The following is a 19,273-nucleotide window of genomic DNA, read 5'->3' on the forward strand; positions in this document are numbered from 1 at the left end:
TTTACTATTTTGGCCACATCTGCGGAGTACCACAGTGGTTTCTTGAATTTTTTGCTTTTACTGACAAGCCTAATGCAATTTTCTGTTGCCTTCAGTAGTGCAACTTTTAAATAATCCCATTTCTTTTGGACTCCATATAAATTGCTCCAGTCTGATAATGACTCCTTTACACATATTCTAATTTTAGAAAAGTCTGTTTTTCTAAAGTCTAAAACTTTTGTTTTTGTCTGGTGTGACTCAGTCACTGTTCTTATATTAAACCACACTGACTGATGATCACTGGATCCTAAACTTTCACCTACAGTAATATCTGATACCAAATCTCCATTTGTTAACACTAAATCTAGTATGGCCTCTTTACGAGTTGGCTCCTCAACAACTTGTTTTAGAGACAATCCCAGTAGGGAGTTTAGAATATGTGTGCTCCTGGCACAAGTAGCTATTTTTGTTTTCCAATTCACATCAGGAAGATTAAAGTCACCCATGATGATAACTTCCCCCTTCATTGTCATTTTAGCTATTTCTTCAACTAGTAGATTATCTAACTCTTCAATTTGTCCTGGGGGCCTATAAATCACACCTACACGAGTTACTGTGTGATTACCAAATTCTAACGTAACCCAAACGGACTCTATGTTCGCCTCACTAACCTTTATTAGGCTAGATTTTATGCTATCCTTTACATACAGGGCCACCCCTCCCCCTTTCTTGCCTTCCCTGTCTTTTCTATATAAAGAGTACCCTGGTATTGCTATGTCCCAGTCATTTTTCTCATTATACCATGTCTCGGTAACAGCGACTAAATCTACACTATCAGTTGCCATTATTGCCACAAGTTCATGGATCTTATTCCCTAAACTGCGAGCATTTGTAGACATGACTCTAAGCTTATCATTTTTTAACACACTTGCTACAGGCACCTTCTGTCCTTGTTTTGGGGGACAATTGGATTGATGTTTTATCACCCTTTTGCCCCCCCCTCCTAGTTTAAAAACATCCTAGCAAAACCTTTGAACTGCTCACTGAGAACATTTGTTCCCTTTTGAGAAAGATGCAAACCATCTTTTTTGTACAGTTTATTTCCATTCCAAACAGAGCTACCATGAGCAATAAAGCCAAATCCTTGCTCCCGACACCATTCACCAAGCCACAAGTTAAAGTCCCTAATACGCATCCGCCTGTCGTTCTGAGTGTTATGCACAGGCAGAACTTCAGAGAATGACAGTGTGGAAGCAACCTGCCGTATATCATTGGCAAAAACACTAAAAACTTCCTTAACCTCTGAAACCTCATTGCAAGCCAAGTCATTTGTCCCTAAATGGACAAGTACATCCAATTCCCCTTCCTGCTTTGCTTGCTTAACAATATTACAGATACGTCTCCTGTCTCTGTGAGCAGTAGCTCCGGGAAGACACCTCACAAGACCACCATTGTCCATCTCCACACCTCTTATGATGGAATCCCCCAACAACAACTGCTTTCTATTAGGCCTCACCATAGTCTTCAAGCCTCTCTGCACAACACCACTAGCCTCAGTGCCTCTCTGCACAACACCACTAGCCTCAGTGCCTCTCTGCACAACACCACTAGCCTCAGTGCCTCTCTGCACAACACCACTAGCCTCAGTGCCTCTCTGCACAACACCACTAGCCTCAGTGCCTCTCTGCACAACACCACTAGCCTCAGTGCCTCTCTGCACAACACCACTAGCCTCAGTTCCTCTCTGCACAACACCACTAGCCTCAGTGCCTCTCTGCACAACACCACTAGCCTCAGTGCCTCTCTGCACAACACCACTAGCCTCAGTGCCTCTCTGCACAACACCACTAGCCTCAGTGCCTCTCTGCACAACACCACTAGCCTCAGTGCCTCTCTGCACAACACCACTAGCCTCAGTGCCTCTCTGCACAACACCACTAGCCTCAGTGCCTCTCTGCACAACACCACTAGCCTCAGTGCCTCTCTGCACAACACCACTAGCCTCAGTGCCTCTCTGCACAACACCACTAGCCTCAGTGCCTCTCTGCACAACACCACTAGCCTCAGTGCCTCTCTGCACAACACCACTAGCCTCAGTGCCTCTCTGCACAACACCACTAGCCTCAGTGCCTCTCTGCACAACACCACTAGCCTCAGTGCCTCTCTGCACAACACCACTAGCCTCAGTGCCTCTCTGCACAACACCACTAGCCTCAGTGCCTCTCTGCACAACACCACTAGCCTCAGTGCCTCTCTGCACAACACCACTAGCCTCAGTGCCTCTCTGCACAACACCACTAGCCTCAGTGCCTATCTCCAGGACACCACTACACTCTGAAAGTGCAGAAAATGAATTATGTAGAACAACAGATTGTGCAATATGCCTTTTATCCACAACTCCAAGTCTACCAGATCCTACAGTAATCCATCTGCCATTCCTAGTATGTCTCTGCGGCAATGGCTTTGCAGCAGTTCCAGCCTGAATTTGTTTACCAGATAATTTACAAATCTCAGACTTCAAAAATACAATCTCCTGCCGCAAGATAGAGAACTGTCTACAGATTAGACAACAACCAAACCTCCAAAAAGTGGAACGTGAAACAAATGCAAAGCAACTATTACACTGAACTAAGTCTGCCATTCCAATGAGGCGAATAATTTAAATCAAACAAATTTTACCTTTTTTTTTTATTTATCCTCCTGGATACCTCAGATTACCTCCAGTTTATCTCCAGAATATCTCCAACCACACACACACTTAGAAGCAACACTCTCCAGAATATCTCCAACCACACACACACTTAGAAGCAACACTCTCCAGAATATCTCCAACCACACACACACTTAGAAGCAACACTTAGATGAAGCAACCAAGCTCTATTAGCCAAGCTAATGACAACTACCCTTATATACTCCTAAAATCACCTCCCACTAGGAATGTTTAACACCTGGGTAGGCCTCTGCTTATTAGCAAACAATAGCTAATTTAAATAGCAATCAATAGCAAGTAGCTACCTAATCCAATCAAATGCCTTATAATTACCAACAGGAAATCAAACCTTGTGCAGTCAGTAACCTTTTCCTACAGATGAATCTTACCTGTAACAGTAAAAAAGAACTCTTAGTACAACTCTTAGACAGTTGAAGCTTCTGTAAAACTCTCCAGAATATCTCCAACCACACACACACTTAGAAGCAACACTTAGATGAAGCAACCAAGCTCTATTAGCCAAGCTAATGACAACTACCCTTATATACTCCTCAAATCACCTCCCACTAGGAATGTTTAACACCTGGGTAGGCCTCTGCTTATTAGCATACAATAGCTAATTTAAATAGCAATCAATAGCAAGTAGCTACCTAATCCAATCAAATGCCTTATAATTACCAACAGGAAATCAAACCTTGTGCAGTCAGTAACCTTTTCCTACAGATGAATCTTACCTGTAACAGTAAAAAAGAACTCTTAGCACAGCTCTTAGACAGTTGAAGCTTCTGTAAAACTCTCCAGAATATCTCCAACCACACACACACTTAGAAGCAACACTTAGATGAAGCAACCAAGCTCTATTAGCCAAGCTAATGACAACTACCCTTATATACTCCTAAAATCACCTCCCACTAGGAATGTTTAACACCTGGGTAGGCCTCTGCTTATTAGCAAACAATAGCTAATTTAAATAGCAATCAATAGCAAGTAGCTACCTAATCCAATCAAATGCCTTATAATTACCAACAGGAAATCAAACCTTGTGCAGTCAGTAACCTTTTCCTACAGATGAATCTTACCTGTAACAGTAAAAAAGAACTCTTAGTACAACTCTTAGACAGTTGAAGCTTCTGTAAAACTCTCCAGAATATCTCCAACCACACACACACTTAGAAGCAACACTTAGATGAAGCAACCAAGCTCTATTAGCCAAGCTAATGACAACTACCCTTATATACTCCTAAAATCACCTCCCACTAGGAATGTTTAACACCTGGGTAGGCCTCTGCTTATTAGCAAACAATAGCTAATTTAAATAGCAATCAATAGCAAGTAGCTACCTAATCCAATCAAATGCCTTATAATTACCAACAGGAAATCAAACCTTGTGCAGTCAGTAACCTTTTCCTACAGATGAATCTTACCTGTAACAGTAAAAAAGAACTCTTAGTACAACTCTTAGACAGTTGAAGCTTCTGTAAAACTCTCCAGAATATCTCCAACCACACACACACTTAGAAGCAACACTTAGATGAAGCAACCAAGCTCTATGCAGATACTTTCTGAAGCATGCATTAGATGTGACAAACACAAATGTTTAAATACCACTCTTATGCTATCTGCATAAAGGCTGCATAGTGAAAGGACCGCACCCCACGAGAAATCAGCACTTTTATAAATTAACTCGGGAACTCCCCCCTCTACTTCAGTGTGCCTGCCTCTTTCTCTCTCACAGACCTCAGACCAGCTCCTCCGCTCCAGACGGGCCCACGCGTGCACGTGAGCACCAATTCAGAGGCTTCTTAATGTAAAGCCCCTGATTGGTTATTTCCCTGTGAAGAAAGAGAAAGTTTCTTCCAAGGAAAAAATGGCCAACGGCCCACGATGAGCGTGTGCTAATGCAAATGCCGTGTGTGCTTTAGACCTCCCCATAGGAAAGCATTGAATCAATGCTTTCCTGTGGCGAACAATCTGATGCTTGATGTCCTCATGCAGAGCGTAAGGACGTCCAGCGTCCGATGCCGGACCAAAGGTCCGTTATAAAGCAGGAAGGGCCTCCAGTGGCTGTCTGGGAGACAGACCTTTTGCTGCAATATAAATATTGCAGTTTCTCTGAAAATGCAATGGTTTAACATTGCAGCACTAAGTGCAAACGGGATATTGCACCAAGACTACTTCAAGTAGCTATAGTGGTCTGGGTGCCTATAATGTCCCTTTAAATACAAAGTGAAGAGAGATTCATTGTATCTATATATGTAGTTTGTATTGAAATAGAAAAAAAATATACGTCTATACACCTAACTGCCGACATGTCAACATTACCAGTTCTGCGATTTGGAGGCGGAAGGGGAAGTAGCTTCACCGGAGATTAGCCCTTCTTTAAACGGGGATGTGTACAACTGTTTGCCTATAATGTGAGTGATTCTTGTATGGTCTGACTTGTCCTAAAGTTAACCCTAACACATTACAAACTGCTTTATATGTGCAATCACACTGACCTTTTCCTTATTCCATCTGATGCGGTGTGACAGAGGCGTTCTGTCGTGTGATAGAAAGTAAACATTCCATTCGATGTCATGTGTCACATAGCGCGATTTGAGAAGTGTTGTTGATTGTGAGATTATCTTTGGGGAGAAAAAAAGTATTTTAAAACACGACACATTAGGAAGCAAAAAACCCTGCACTGAATTGTACAAAATGCAAAACAAATGCCTGAATCCCAAAGAATCTGACAAATCTGCCTGATACAGACTTCAGTATCTCTACACCTATGTCAGATGTTAAGAGAACGCCAGGCAGTAGGAAGCCCAATCGCAATCTGACAGAGACACCTATAGAGAAACAAAGAAGGTCCAGGCACTCCAAAAGGGCCAATTTATTAGGAATACAGTGTTACCAGCAGCAACGTTTTGACCCAAATATGTCTTTCTCAAGTTAGTTTGAGAAAGACGCATTTGGATCGAAACGTCGCTGCTGGTAACACTGTATTCCTAATAAATATACCTTTTAGAGCATTGGAGTGCCTGGGCCGCCGCCTTTTCTCTACTGGTATCCTGTTTGTTTGGGGTATTGTTGTTGCTCCGTTGAATAAGTGCAGTTCCTGCTATTTTTCTAATGTGGTAAATATGGAGACCTATGTCTGGAATCAGAGTGTGGCTTGTTGAACAAACACCCCCACCCAGTAAGCAGTCTGCTGGAGAGAGAAATGGAGAAAGACGCTCACCTAAATTTCTCCTTCCCAAAGCTGCCATGTTTTTACTTCATCCTGGCATGCCAGTAGCTTTAGCAACTTTGCCTGAGATACCAAAGTGGGAAGTGTTGGACACCTGTGCAAGAGTTCAGAAAAATGCCCTTTTTGTATCAACTGTTGTTTGACATCACTGAATGGATAGTGCAAGGCATCCAGAACTGAATGAATGTATCCCTGTATCCCCCCCGCTTTTTTTTCTTTTCTTTTTTTTCACCATTTCCAGATTGTGTAAGTAAGGCAGAGCGTTCCCTACTTTGTCTTAAAGGGACACTCCAGGCACCCAGACCACTTCTGCCCATTGGAGTGGTCTGGGTGCCAACTCCCACTACAATTAACCCTGCAAGTGTAATTATTGCAGTTTTTGTATAGTAATATTACCTTGCAGGGTTAACTCCACCTCTAGTGGCTGTCTACTAGACAGATTTCCTGTGCTAGAGTGTAACTGGACGTCCTCACACTATGAGAGGACCTCCAGCGTAGCTCAATTCCCCATAGGAAAGCATTGAAAAGCATTTCCAATGCTTTCCTATGGGGAGCTCTAATGCGCATGCGCAGCATTGCTGCGCATGCACATTGGGTCTCGCCCACCGGCCGACGTAATGCAGAGGAGGAGCGGCGGCGACCTGACACCAAAGCCGAGGGACAACAGAGGGGGTCTCAGGTAAGTGACTGAAGGGGTTTTCACCCCTCCAGCAACCGGGGATTGGGAGGTGGGAGGGAGAGGGGACCTGCAGTGCCAGGAAAACGGATTGTTTTCCTGGCACTGTAGAGTCCCTTTAAAATACATTTTTTATTCAATGGCATTTCTTGTAGGGAAGTATTGCTTTTAGTTTTTCTCCATGAGAAGCATTGAATTGGTCGAGTGCGTACATTTTTTTCACTTATGTCCCCAATGCTTCGATATGAGAAGCATTGAATTCAACTAACATCATCAGATTTGATGGCTTCATTAGTGGTGTTGCAGCAATTGTGAGGAGTATCTGTCTATCTAAACAGTAGTGGTATTTCATGTTATTTCAAGAGAAGAAAAAAATCACAAGTGACAGGTTTGCATTAATGCTGAGTGTTAGAAGTATTAAGGTGTATGTATATATGTCTGCTATGCACTTTAATGGAACACTATAGGCTCAGGATCACAAACATCTACTCATGACCCTATAGTGTTACAACCACCGTCTGGCCCCCTAAATATATAGTAAAATCTTTTTTTTGTCAAGTCTGCAGCTGCCAGCTCTGCCCCTGATCTGCCTGCTTGGCTGACATCATAAGAAGTGATTCTCTGAGCCAATCACAATGCTTTCCCATAGGGCTGACTGAGACTGTCAAGGATGCAGATCAGGGGCAGAGCCAGCACAAGTCAAACACAGCCGTGGCCAATCAGCCTCTCCTCATAGAGATCCTTTAAATCAATGCATCTCTGTGAGTAAAGTTCAGTGTCTCCATGCAGAGGGTGGAGACACTGAAGATCAGTCACACTGTGCAGCACTGCCCCACGAAGCACCTTTAGTAGCCATGTGAGAAGTGGCTGTAATGTAAACACTGCCTTTTCTCTGAAAACGCAGTGTTTACAGCAAAAGGCCTGAAGGGAACGATTCTACGCACCAGATCAAATACAATAAGCTGTAGTTGTTTTTGTGATTATAGTATCCATTTAAGCTTTGCTGTGCACTTAATAGTAATGAGGGCAGTTCATGCACATACAAGCATAGTAACATAACCGTAATATAACTTTAAAAAAAGTACCGGTACATCAAACCATCCTTTTTAACCCCTTAAGGACACATGACATGTGTGACATGTCATGATTCCCTTTTATTCTAGAAGTTTGGTCGTTAAGGGGTTAAAGCCTCAAAGTTTATTATTGGGAAGTATGGCTAAAATTAGTTTTCACTCTTTTTTTTTTTCTTTAACCATTGCTGGACTACCATAATTCTAAAATGAAATATTCGATTAGTAAAAGGTCTGTGTGATTGGTGATTTTTGACATGCAGGGTGTTTCTTATATGTTAGTAGAAGCATTTATGTGCAAGAAACCAGAGGGTGTTTGCTACATACAGTCTAACCCATGCTCAAACAGAAACCCTATTGTATGCTTTAGGGACGGAATTATGCTGAAGGCACAGCTGTGTCACTGAGCGCTGCTGATCATCTATCATGGCTTCTTTAAAGGGACCTTGTCTTTCTTCTTTAACATCTGACACAGTTTCAATTGCATGTTTTTGAGATTTCAAGGTTTCAATTTGCTTGTTATTAAATTCATTTGTTTGGACTTATAAAATTGTAACACCTTTTAAGGCCATGTTTTTATTTTTTGTTTTTTTAATTTTATTATTTATAAAGCTCCAACAAATTCCGCAGTGCTGTACAATTTTCAAATAGCTTGTGTTTACATCCTTGCTCTTTCAGCCTGCTAAAAAAGCCATTCAAGTATTACTTTTCTGCGTTGCTGTAAAACCACATGCTGGTTATTATCTTAATGCCTCAATGGCAAAAAAGTTCAAAGTGAAACCCAAAAAATCATGTGAAATTGTAATTTTGGGGAGAATGGAGGCAGGCATCGGTCATGTGATTAGTTAACTGGCAGATAGATATATGAGCAAGTTTAATGCAATTATTTATGCAATGCTTAACATTCCGTTAAATGGCCACCTTTGTTACAGGCTGATGCTGATAGTTATGAGTTGATTATCTGTTTTATACTTTAATACTGGTGGCATCTTTATTTAAGACCTTCCACTTCTGTTTGTATTTCCTGTTATAGCATGCTGAGTTGTGGCCTGCTGCCAAGTGCATGATTTTTGCAAAAGCCTCTTGCATGAAAGAGTAACGTCGCAGACGCGCTGGCGTGAAACGATGCAGTTGTGTGTTTATAAACAGAGGTTTATGGGAAATACACATATATGCATGGTGCAATATTCATAATGTAGATGAATTCACGGTTTTGCAAGTGCATTTAAACCGTTCTGCATGGTGGTGGTTAAACGGACGCGGAAGGCACTCAGACCACTTAAAATTATTGCAGATGGGGGGGAGCAGGAAGGGGCACAGTCACCTAATAATTCGTAGGACAAAATAGCGTTACATGATTATTATTTATAAATCGCCAATAAATTCTGCAGCGCAGTACAATAGCAGGACTAAAAGGCATCTATTTATAACCAGACGAGTTGGACACCCAGAGGGGTTGAGGGCCCAGCTCAATGATCTTACATGTTTATATTCGTAACGCTATAGTCTCCTTTTAATGAAAATGTAAAGATGTTGGGCTGAAAGTGTGAAATCCAAGATGGGCTGAAAGATATCAATCATTTCCTGTTTTGAAGAGGATATCACCGGGAAAATAGCAGAGCTTGGGGATTTTCTGCAGGCAAGGGGCATTCAGAGATATATTAAGAGGTTAATGCATCACATGGTTCTGTGTTTAAAATAGTGGTGTGTGCACCCAGGAATGCCCCTTTTAAAATGTTTGGGTGTTTTATTGTTTTTTTTTTTTGTTTTTTTTTCTTTGTATAGAATAAAATGTGTGTTTACGCAGAGATGTTGCAACATTCGTGAGACATGTAAATCTTGCTCTCTAGAAGACTGTTAAAGGAGGGCTTTTTATATTTATGGGTTTTTTGTTTTTTCATGAATTTTTGAAATTCTTCTTCTTTTTTTTTTTTTTAAAGACTTTGAAACCAGTTTGCAACTATGTGAATAACCACAAACAACACAAAACTTCGGGATACGGCTGAGAATGATTCTAAAGGAACATAGAAAAATATACAAAATAGTGAAGTACAATTAACACATTTTATGCGCTGTATATGAATGCACTCACAGAATCATGTAGAATATATCGCTCATAGGGTACCTCCCCCGGTAGATATGGGGGGCTAGTAGTCCCTTAGCTCCTCGTGAAACTCCTTAATAATGTTCAGGACTTCAAGCGGGCAATGGTAGGAAAAAAAGTGCTTTTATTGATAAAAGGTGAATAATCACCATCAATATAAAATATAATTGAAATTAAAAGAAAAACGGTATGGTCCTACGCGTTTCGTTCTGCGAAGAACTTCCTCAGGGACCGCATATAAAAGTAAAATCGGTATACAATCGTTCCATGTGAAAAACACATCCTAATTCCCCCATTCCCTAGTCCTCTTTAAATAGGGCTAATCCCTATGTCCATTGGTGGCTCCGTGGGTGGTACCCGGTGTCAATCGTTTGATTGGTCCTGTAGGGAGGCTGTTCAGCTGTTTCCCATCCTTCTCGCATTGCTTGTAATCGAATTTGGCGCGTTCGGATAACCGGAACCGGAAGTATGGGTTATACCGCACTTCCGCACTTGGTTCAAGAATGATAAAATTAGTATAATGTGACTCAGTAATATCTACTTATCTGCTGTTGATGTATGTAAACTTTTACGGGGTTGTTCTCTAACTATAGTGTGAATTGTCAGGGATTCAAAATGTGTTTAAACTAAAGTCAGTTTTTTTTTTTTTTTTTACTATTTTGGCCTAAGCTTTAAAAGTCACATTGAATTCTCGATAATTCACACTTTAGTGATTAACCTTGTCTTAAAGGGACACTATAGTCACCAGAACAACAACAGCTTAATGTAATCATCCTGGTGTCTACTGCTTGTCCCTGCAGGCTTTTTGTTGTAAACACTGTAGTGTTTGCATTGCTCCATAAGGACACCACTCAGACAGCTACTAGAGGTGGCTCCTGGGGCAGTGCTGCACAACGTGATATAATGCATATCTATGGGGAGATGCTGATTGGCCAGGGTGGTGTTTCACTCTACCCCTACTCCGCCTCCATGGCGGAGGTCATCAGAATTGGCCATCGTGGCCAATTCAATGCTTTCCTATGGGATTGCGGTAGAGCCAGGACCGGCGGATGTGCGCGGAACTGGACTAAAGGTAAGTTTTAACAATTTTTAAATGGTAAACATATTTTTTAAATGGTTTTAAAGTTGTAGTGAAGTGTTACATCAATCTGTTTAGAGTGGCATATTCTTATTTTCAGAGTTTAACAACATTGTCAAATTCAAGCCCAAACTGAAGCCACAATAAGCATCGTCATTTTTTTTCCTTAGGGCATGGCACTTATTTTGCCAAATTATGCTAAAAAGAAAAGAGGATTTGTGATTAGCTCAACAGGGTGATGCTTTAGCCTCTCCATGATATCGCTTTAAACTTTTTTTTTTTCATTTTTTTTTTCTCTTTTCTTTTTCCAATTTCCTCTCTTCTCACTGTAGTGGAATTGGGACGTTTGGCTAATTACACAGTCCTCAATTTTCTTTAATGTCATTTCCTCTTTGCACATAAATTGATATGCTGCGTCTGGCTGTTTAGATTGTGAAATATTGTTGTTAAACTGCAAAAAAAGCAAAAACAAGCAGGGTTCAAACCTCCCTCCGCACCTCCCCCTCAAAAACAAAACCATGTTAAAAATGATGTGCATTTCTGAAATATTTTAATTCTCCCAATGACTAAATGTAGCAAATTCAAATTACAAAACGGATGCCAAAAATAACGAAGCAGTGACTATATCTAAGTAGGAAAATTTCTGTTTGCTTAACCTTTTGTCATTCGAGTTAAATTTGGAGGAAAATATACACTATGGCTTCAATTTAATATTCTTGGAGATTTTTTTTTAAATGATTTAATATTATGAAAAATATTAAAATTTTGTAGAATATTGAGATTTAATAGATTTGTAAAAAAAAAAAATTCATATTTTTTTCCAAGGCCTATGTGAGTGATTTTAAAATCAGTATTTTAATTTTGCATCCTCTTAAAATTTGGTCACCCTACGGTGGAAGGGAGCAGATACATTTACTTTTGTAGAACTTGGTGGTTAATAATCTCCCCCCCCCCCCCCCCCCCCCTTTAACCCACAGGACAGCTGTTGTGATGCCCTGTACTAAGTTTAGTGTTGTTGAATGCAGATCAATAAATTGCTCATGGATAAAACAAGTAAATCCTCAGTGTTTGCATTCCTGAAATTCAGCAAACTGGCTGGCAAACAGGAAGCGTATATACGGTGCTGTGTGATGTCACTACACATTGTACATAAACACACATGCCCTGCTCGTTTGCATTGTATCTAAACGCATAGGGTGATTTTTAAGGCTGGGTTGAATCACGCTCAAGCAAGCCCTTTACTTCCTGTTGAACACTGCTTTGCTCTGCAAGAAATGGGCAATGCTCTTTTTATAGTGACATGAGTTCATGATGTGTCATAGTGAGATCAGACTAACCTCACTGGGTTTGGCATGTGCAAGTGAATTATCTACTTTAGTTTTTTTTTTTTTTTTTTGTTTATATATATTTTTTGCTCTTAATTGCAATGCAAGACAGCCACAGTGCAGAATTTATTTTTTTTATAAAAAATAAGCAAACTTACTATTCAGTTAAAATAAATAAATTAAAAAAAAAATAAAAAAAAAAAAATAGCAATGCACGTTTTGTGTCCTACTGTACCGTGGAAGAAATTGCAGTGTAATATGTCTTTAACTCTGGGCTTGTGCCATATATGGCTACAGGAAGAGGGTGGTTATAGGGAGGTAGGGCCCAAATCTTCTAGCAGGCAGCGAAAGTGAGAATGGAACACAGGGAGGGGACAGAAAATTTAACATTTTGCTACTAGTAACTTGAATACAACCTAGGATACATTTACAGATCAGGAATTGCAAGAGCTAAATAAATGACTTAATAATGCCACAAGAAAATATGTCCTCTTCGGAAGAGGAACTACATCAAGTAAGCTTGCTTGGGCAGGACAGAGGGCTGAGTATTTTTTATATAAATCTTCTTACAGTGCAGAGGGAGGGTGCACACTGAGTTTGTGTTGTGTAATTGTGAGAGAGAGAGGGAGGGGAATTACTGAGCTGCACACTCTCACTGCTTGCTGGGGATTTTGATGTTGTTGCAAGCAATGAGCTCAGATGATGAGTCAGACCATGCAGTCATTCTACTCTGCACCCAATTACTGCCATTGCAAAGTGAGAGCTGGGGGAATACTGCTGCGTTTTAGCAGGACTCTATATTCCGAGGGTTGGGGTGGACCCTTTGCACTGGTACCAAGCACAGGGTGGACCGGTTGTTGCAAGAGAAGAGCAATCAAGCCTTAGTTCTGCAATCGCTGGGTACCTGCAACACAAGCCATTTTTATTTTGCACTTCCCCATTTAGAGACGAAGAGGCAACACTGGATATGTCCTGTACAACCGAGGGTCTGTTTGCTGGAACCTGGTGAGTTATTACAGGGCTTGGTAAAGGGTGGGGGAATACAGAATTATGGGAATATTTTCAAGAGCGGATTGCACGTATTACTTTTTTATTACTTTTTTAAATCTTTGTTTATTCTTTAACCGGTTTGCAAGGTGTTTAGTCAGTCATATGAATCACCAGCTCCTTTTATCGATTCCCGGTCGTACCCAGTCCTGCAACTTTATTTCTTCAAAACGATGCAATTTGGTAGCAAATGTTTGAACGCAGTATATACCTGCTCCCTTAGATAGTTCCACCTTTGCTGTATTTAATTAATTTTCCTGTAAATACATAAATATGCATGTCGGGGATGCAAGTAATAAGTCATTGTCATGTGCAGAAAGACATTTCTCTTTTTAATGTGGAATTGAGAGATGGGACTTGAAGTCACAAGAGCTTACCATCTAAATCCGGACTAGAAGCTACTAAGCAAAATGAATTAGTAATGGCTCTGTGGACCTTACGTTGGAGAGCAACGAAGGTTTAGATCTTTAGAGACTATCGTATGACTGTCTTGTCTCTGTCGATTCTTGTTGTATAATCATGAAGTGTTGCACAATATTTTTGCCGCTATATCTATGCTAATAATAATATAGGGTAAGGAAAGTGCATGGCACCACTATCTTACTATGGCATTAGCCATGGGTTGGACTGATTTTGCAATAATTAAGGGACGTGTTGGTCTTGCCATAGGTTAACAAAGGGTTAAGAAGTGGAGGCCACCCCCCACCCTCCCTACTTCTCTCTTCTAAGAATGTGTACTGTAATGTGGTATAGCCTCAACTTGCTGGCTCCTGTTTTCTGTGCAGAAGTTGAGTCTACGAGGTGCATATTATTATTATTATTATTATTATTGCATATGCATCTTGTCCGCTATAAATAAACGTGATCCTTGGGGTTTCTGTGTTCTGCTGCAGTTACTTTCTGCAGCAAAAAGTATGGGAACTCGGAGGTGAAGGAAATTGGTTCCAAATGCATAAGGCATCGACCGCTTGCACACAATACGGTAGACCCTCAGCTGATTTTAAACAAAACATATCCCATTTGCTTTGCTAGCTTTAAGCTGATAAAGCAACATGGACTTTGTAGTGTAATAGCTGTGGGGTCTACGTTTTGACCAGTGCTCTTCCAAAAGGTCATACATTCAGGCTTCCTCTCCAGAGTGATGTCCTAGCTTAAGACACTTCACTCCATGATGACCGTAACTGGGTTATCATGTGCAGTGTGCCAAGGATGAGATGGCACTGTGATAGTTAATAGTTTGTTTTCATGATATCTGGGCTTGCCACGTGTCTGATCAAAACTGGAGCAAATATTAGTTTGTTTTTATGAAATATTACTTGGAATACCGAATTACCGTAGTCAATTAAAATATTTCGCAATCCTTTTGTGATTTTTATCCTGTTACCCAAATTGTTTTAGCCCCCCCCCCTTTTCTGTTTGCAGCCATTGCAGTGCTAACTCAATTCGCTCTAACTGCTACAATTACAGAGAATATAGTATATCATGTATTTGAATTTTTTTGTCATTTTAGATTTACCAAATCTAAATACTCTGATGCAAATATCAGTTTGCCAGTCTGTGCTGTTGAATCCTAAAAAAAAAAACAAAAAAAACTTTTTAATCCTTCCCAGTAACAATGTAGTCATTTTAAGACCTCTTTCTATCCGTTCAAGCCTTTAATTTTGCACCATTACAATTTTTTTTCTTCTAAAAAACAAAACAAAAGTATTGATTTTTGCATAAGGATATAATTTTCACCATATGTTTTAGAATAATAAAGATTTATAGAAGCCAAGCATATAATCTGTTTACCATTGGCGAGGTATTATCTTGACTTTTATTGGAAATTCTTCAGTTAACAATATTTGAGCTGCTCAAACACAAGCTGTCTGTTTTTAACCCCCTGTGTACCAGGGCAGTGCAGCATGAATGTGTGTTTGTGCAGACCCAGGCGTTCCTCACCCTCCACCACCCCCCTACCCCCCCATTTATATTGTTGAAATTCCAAGCTATGCATGCAGCCGCCCCTTCCAGGAAATTATGCTTGTCTTTTTTCCAGCTCTCTCTTTAATCCAGTAAAACATGTTGAAGGAGAGAGAGAGACAGATCTAGGAGTGGTTTATGACAGTTGCTGATACAAAGTCACAAACTGCACAGATCAGCCTACTGTCATTGTGTGGGAGGCTCACCTGTGCAATATTCAAAGGCAGGCCTTGTGCAACAATTTGCACAACTATTTTGCTTTGCATGCAAGCTTTCTTCACCAGCTGAAGGGCTTGCAAAACTTTTTGCCTGCTGTGTTGTAGTTTCAGTTCTGGGAAGAGCTTACATTTTCGTGCTTTAGAGTGTAAGCTCACAGGAGAATGTGATCATGCTTAGCCCTCCGGCATTAATACAAAAAGCATTAAAGACTGGCTATCGTTACTTAGATTTCATGCAAAATCCCTTCATTCAGCCTAGTTTAGTGTTTTTTCTGCATGGCTGCAAGGGATAACAGCTGTGACGGGTCCCCTGGCTACCACTGTGCAGTTAAAGCTGCTTTGCAAAGCGGTCTCTCAAACCGTTCCCAGTACCATGTAGAACTAAAGCATTGCAATACAAAGTACAATGATGTGACTGTGACTCCTTTGTTTGTAGAAAAGGTCACAAACAAATCCGTCATGTGCTTTCCTGATTCAGTGTTTTCATAGATTACAACATGCTTAGATGGTGAGATTCATTGCCGGTGATTTGCACTGTGTACAGCTGTCATTTAACTAGATTTCTGGGTTTAATATTGGGACTTTCCCTGTTGAATGTAAGCTCTTCGGATCAGTGCAACTCTATTTGTTCCATTGTGTACCTACAACGCCAATGATTGGTTACATGCTTACTCTGCGCATAGCGCAGGGCAAAAACATTAGCATTTTGTAACCAAACAATACAAAATAATGCTATTCAATATATGGATGTTCTTGGCCACAAGTGATGAATGAAATGTAAGGCCCTTGTCAACTCTTGTATCTGTCAGAATTTCTATAATTTTGTCTTCCAATGCCTACTGTTGTATATCTATACTGTATTATTGTAATGCGCTGCAGAATTTGTTGGCGTTATAAATCCAATAATATTTTTAATCATGTAACAGATTTTTCTGTCCGCTCTCAACCCTTACCCACACTGATAAGGAAATGCCAGTAAATGCCAGTAAATGCTAGTAAGGAAATGCCAGTAAATACTCTCGCAAACAAGTCAAGAGATGGACTAATGGTATAATTCATATCTGCTGTGAAGGGAATTAATAAAAATATATTTTGTGGGTGTCTTGATTAACCTCTTCAGGACCAGGGATAGTTAATGCCTTCGTCACTGTCAGAAAGGAATGTGTTGCTGATTTAGAAGCAGAAACTGTATACAGAGTTGCTGCCTATAAATAACTGGGACATTCCATTGTCATATGGGATATTTAAACTAACATTTGAAATACAAACCTGTACTGCTGATATCAGCCAATCTCTACAGGAAAGCATCGATGGGCTGCACCAATCAGCCTCTCCTCATAGAGATTAGATCATTGCATCTCCATGGAAAGCAAGATTTTGATGTGTTCATGCATAGCGTGAATTCTGCAGAGATTGCAGGACCGCACCAGGAAGCACCTCTAGAGGTTACCAGATTGACAGGCACAAGAGGTGTCCTTCGGGACGATTGTAAACCATGTCTTTTCACAGAACTTTCGGTTGTAACAATTGTAAGACTACAGGGACAGGCTCTTTACACCAGAACGACTTAATAAAGCTGCAGTGGTTCTGGAGTTTAGAATTTCTCTGTAAAGGTGTTTGTTTTTTTTATGGCGTAATTATTCCTGTCTTTGTCCTTAAAGGGGTAACCATCTAGGATACCATAATGATGCCCATAAATCTATACAGTTTGTTGTGTTGGCAGCTGTTGTATTGGGAGGATGTGATGCTTGCACAGACAGGGGTGTATAATTAGGTGCTGCAGTTTAGTTCCTTACAGATTGTTCCTTCTTGTGATACCCTTGCAGGACAAGGAGTGCTGTTTGGAGTTCAGTATTGGCTGACATCGTATAAATCCTGCTCCGCTATGAATAAATCCATAGGCAGTGGGTGTGTTTGCTAGCATGTGTTTAATGCAGTCACTGGGCAGCACTTGTGCGTAGGCGTCCGTACTGATTTGTATGCCATGGTATGCTGGGAATTCACACAGACAATTCTCTGCTTATTAGATTAATTAGTGTGATGTCACTTACATTGTATCTTAACCCTTTATCTGTGAAGGTTCCATTAATACACCCTGGGTAGCAGCATCCGTCTTCCTGTCAGCTTAGGCCAGCAATAGTCCAAAATTAGTACTGCAGCTGTCGTGCACTACCTTACCCATGATCCTCAGGCAGGCATTTGGGAAATGTAGTCCATGTCAGCTGCAGTGTCACTTGGCAAGGATTTAAAGGTATCCTGTCCAATAATTTCATTATTGTTATTCCGAAATGCAATGTTTGGAAATACAAAGTCAATATTAGCCTGTATCTTTAGCCCTTTTCGTTACCAGTTTTAAATCCATACTCTCTCCATTCAGCTTTATAAAGCGAGAATTGTGGGGAATTCAAAGAGATTTTTTTTTTTTCAGTTTAGCTATTTTAACCTTAAAGTGGCACTATAGTCACCAAAACAACTTTAGCTTAATGAAGCAGTTTTGGTGTATAAATCATGCCCCTGCCGTCTCCCTGCTCAACTCTCTGCCATTTAGGAGTTAAATCAATTTGTGTATGCAGCCCTAGTCACACCTCCCTGCATGTGACCTGCACAGCCTTTCCTGTAAAGGGAGATCTTATCTTTACACTTCCTTAATTGCAAATTCTCTTTAATTTAGAATTTATTTTCTCCTGCTCTGTTAATAGATTGCTAATCCCTGCAGGATCCTCCTGTATGTAATTAAAGTTACATTTACAGAGCAGGAGATAAAAAAAAATGTAATGTAAGTTACATCTGATTGAAAGTAAAAAAAAATTTCATGCAGATGTGTCGTGTCAGTCACACGGTCATTACCCCCCTCCTTCCTCTCCCTCCTCCCTCCCCTCCACCCCCCAAAAAAATAAAAATAAAATAAACCAACTAACCCCAAAGCAGAAAATCAGTATTTAACAACTGGAGTTGGTGTCATTACTACAAACAATGCATAGCCCATAGCCCTGGAGGTGGCCCTGAATGACAAAATAGTATGTATACTTAATTCTTCTAAATTAGTTAGTACCCCTCCTGCTTGTTAACAAGGCATTTGTACTAGCTAGATCTATTAAAGGAGCACTATAGTGCCAGGAAAACAAACTAGTTTTCCTGGCACTATAGGGTTATTAGGGCCCCCCTTCCCCTGGGCTGAAGGGGTTAAAACCCCTTCAGCCACTTACCTTAATCCAGTGTCGGGCTCCCTCGCCGCTGGTGAACTCTCCACCCCCTGCCGACGTCAGCGCAGAATGCGCCCGCATTCAAGCCACCAATAGGAAAGCATTACTCAATGCTTTCCTATGGCCGTCCAGCGTTATCTCAGTGTGATTTTCACACTGAGAATCGGGGAAACGCGGTCTCTAGTGGTTGTCAGGGAGACAGCCATTAGAGGCTGGATTAACCCTCAATGAAAACATAGCAGTTTCTCTGAAACTCTTGTGTTTTCAGCTGCAGGGTTAACACTAGGGGTACCTGGCACCCAGACCACTTCATTGAGCTGAAGTGATCTAGGTGCCTATAGTGGTCCTTTAAGTGCTACATTTTGCACCAGTATGCTTTGTGCTATCAATGTAGATGGTATGCTTTGCCTTGACAAATTGTCGGTATGCTCATTGCTTCCTCCTGACTGCTATATTGGTGCATACTCCAACAATTGAAAAGGTATGGGGTAGACCAGATGATGTAGAACTACAACTCCAGTGATGCTTTGCATGCATTTAGAATGACAAAGCATCATGGGAATTGTAGTTCTACAACATTTTGGGAATCTACCTATTGGACAGCCCTGGTGTAGACCATGTAACTGGTGAATGGAATCCTTGACCTCAAGAACAGTACACAATTTCCAT

The 19,273-nt window shown here is 40.7% G+C and overlaps 1 protein-coding gene across 3 annotated transcripts in view; it reads left to right on the forward strand.

Moving 5' to 3' along the window:
• Positions 1–19,273, forward strand: part of MIDEAS (mitotic deacetylase associated SANT domain protein) — a 98,828-nt gene that overhangs the window by 34,066 nt on the left and 45,489 nt on the right. The window contains exon 1 of one of the 3 annotated variants that reach the window (XM_063439633.1): positions 12,531–12,688. The exons of 1 other annotated variant lie outside the window; for it this stretch is intronic. The gene's annotated coding sequence lies outside the window, so the exon portion shown is untranslated. Of the gene's footprint in view, positions 1–12,530; positions 12,689–12,731; positions 13,180–19,273 lie in introns of those variants that run through there. One more of the 3 variants, XM_063439631.1, reaches the window with a different exon arrangement.

Source organism: Pelobates fuscus, chromosome 13 (genome assembly GCF_036172605.1).
Source record: "Pelobates fuscus isolate aPelFus1 chromosome 13, aPelFus1.pri, whole genome shotgun sequence".
Taxonomy (NCBI): domain Eukaryota; kingdom Metazoa; phylum Chordata; class Amphibia; order Anura; family Pelobatidae; genus Pelobates; species Pelobates fuscus.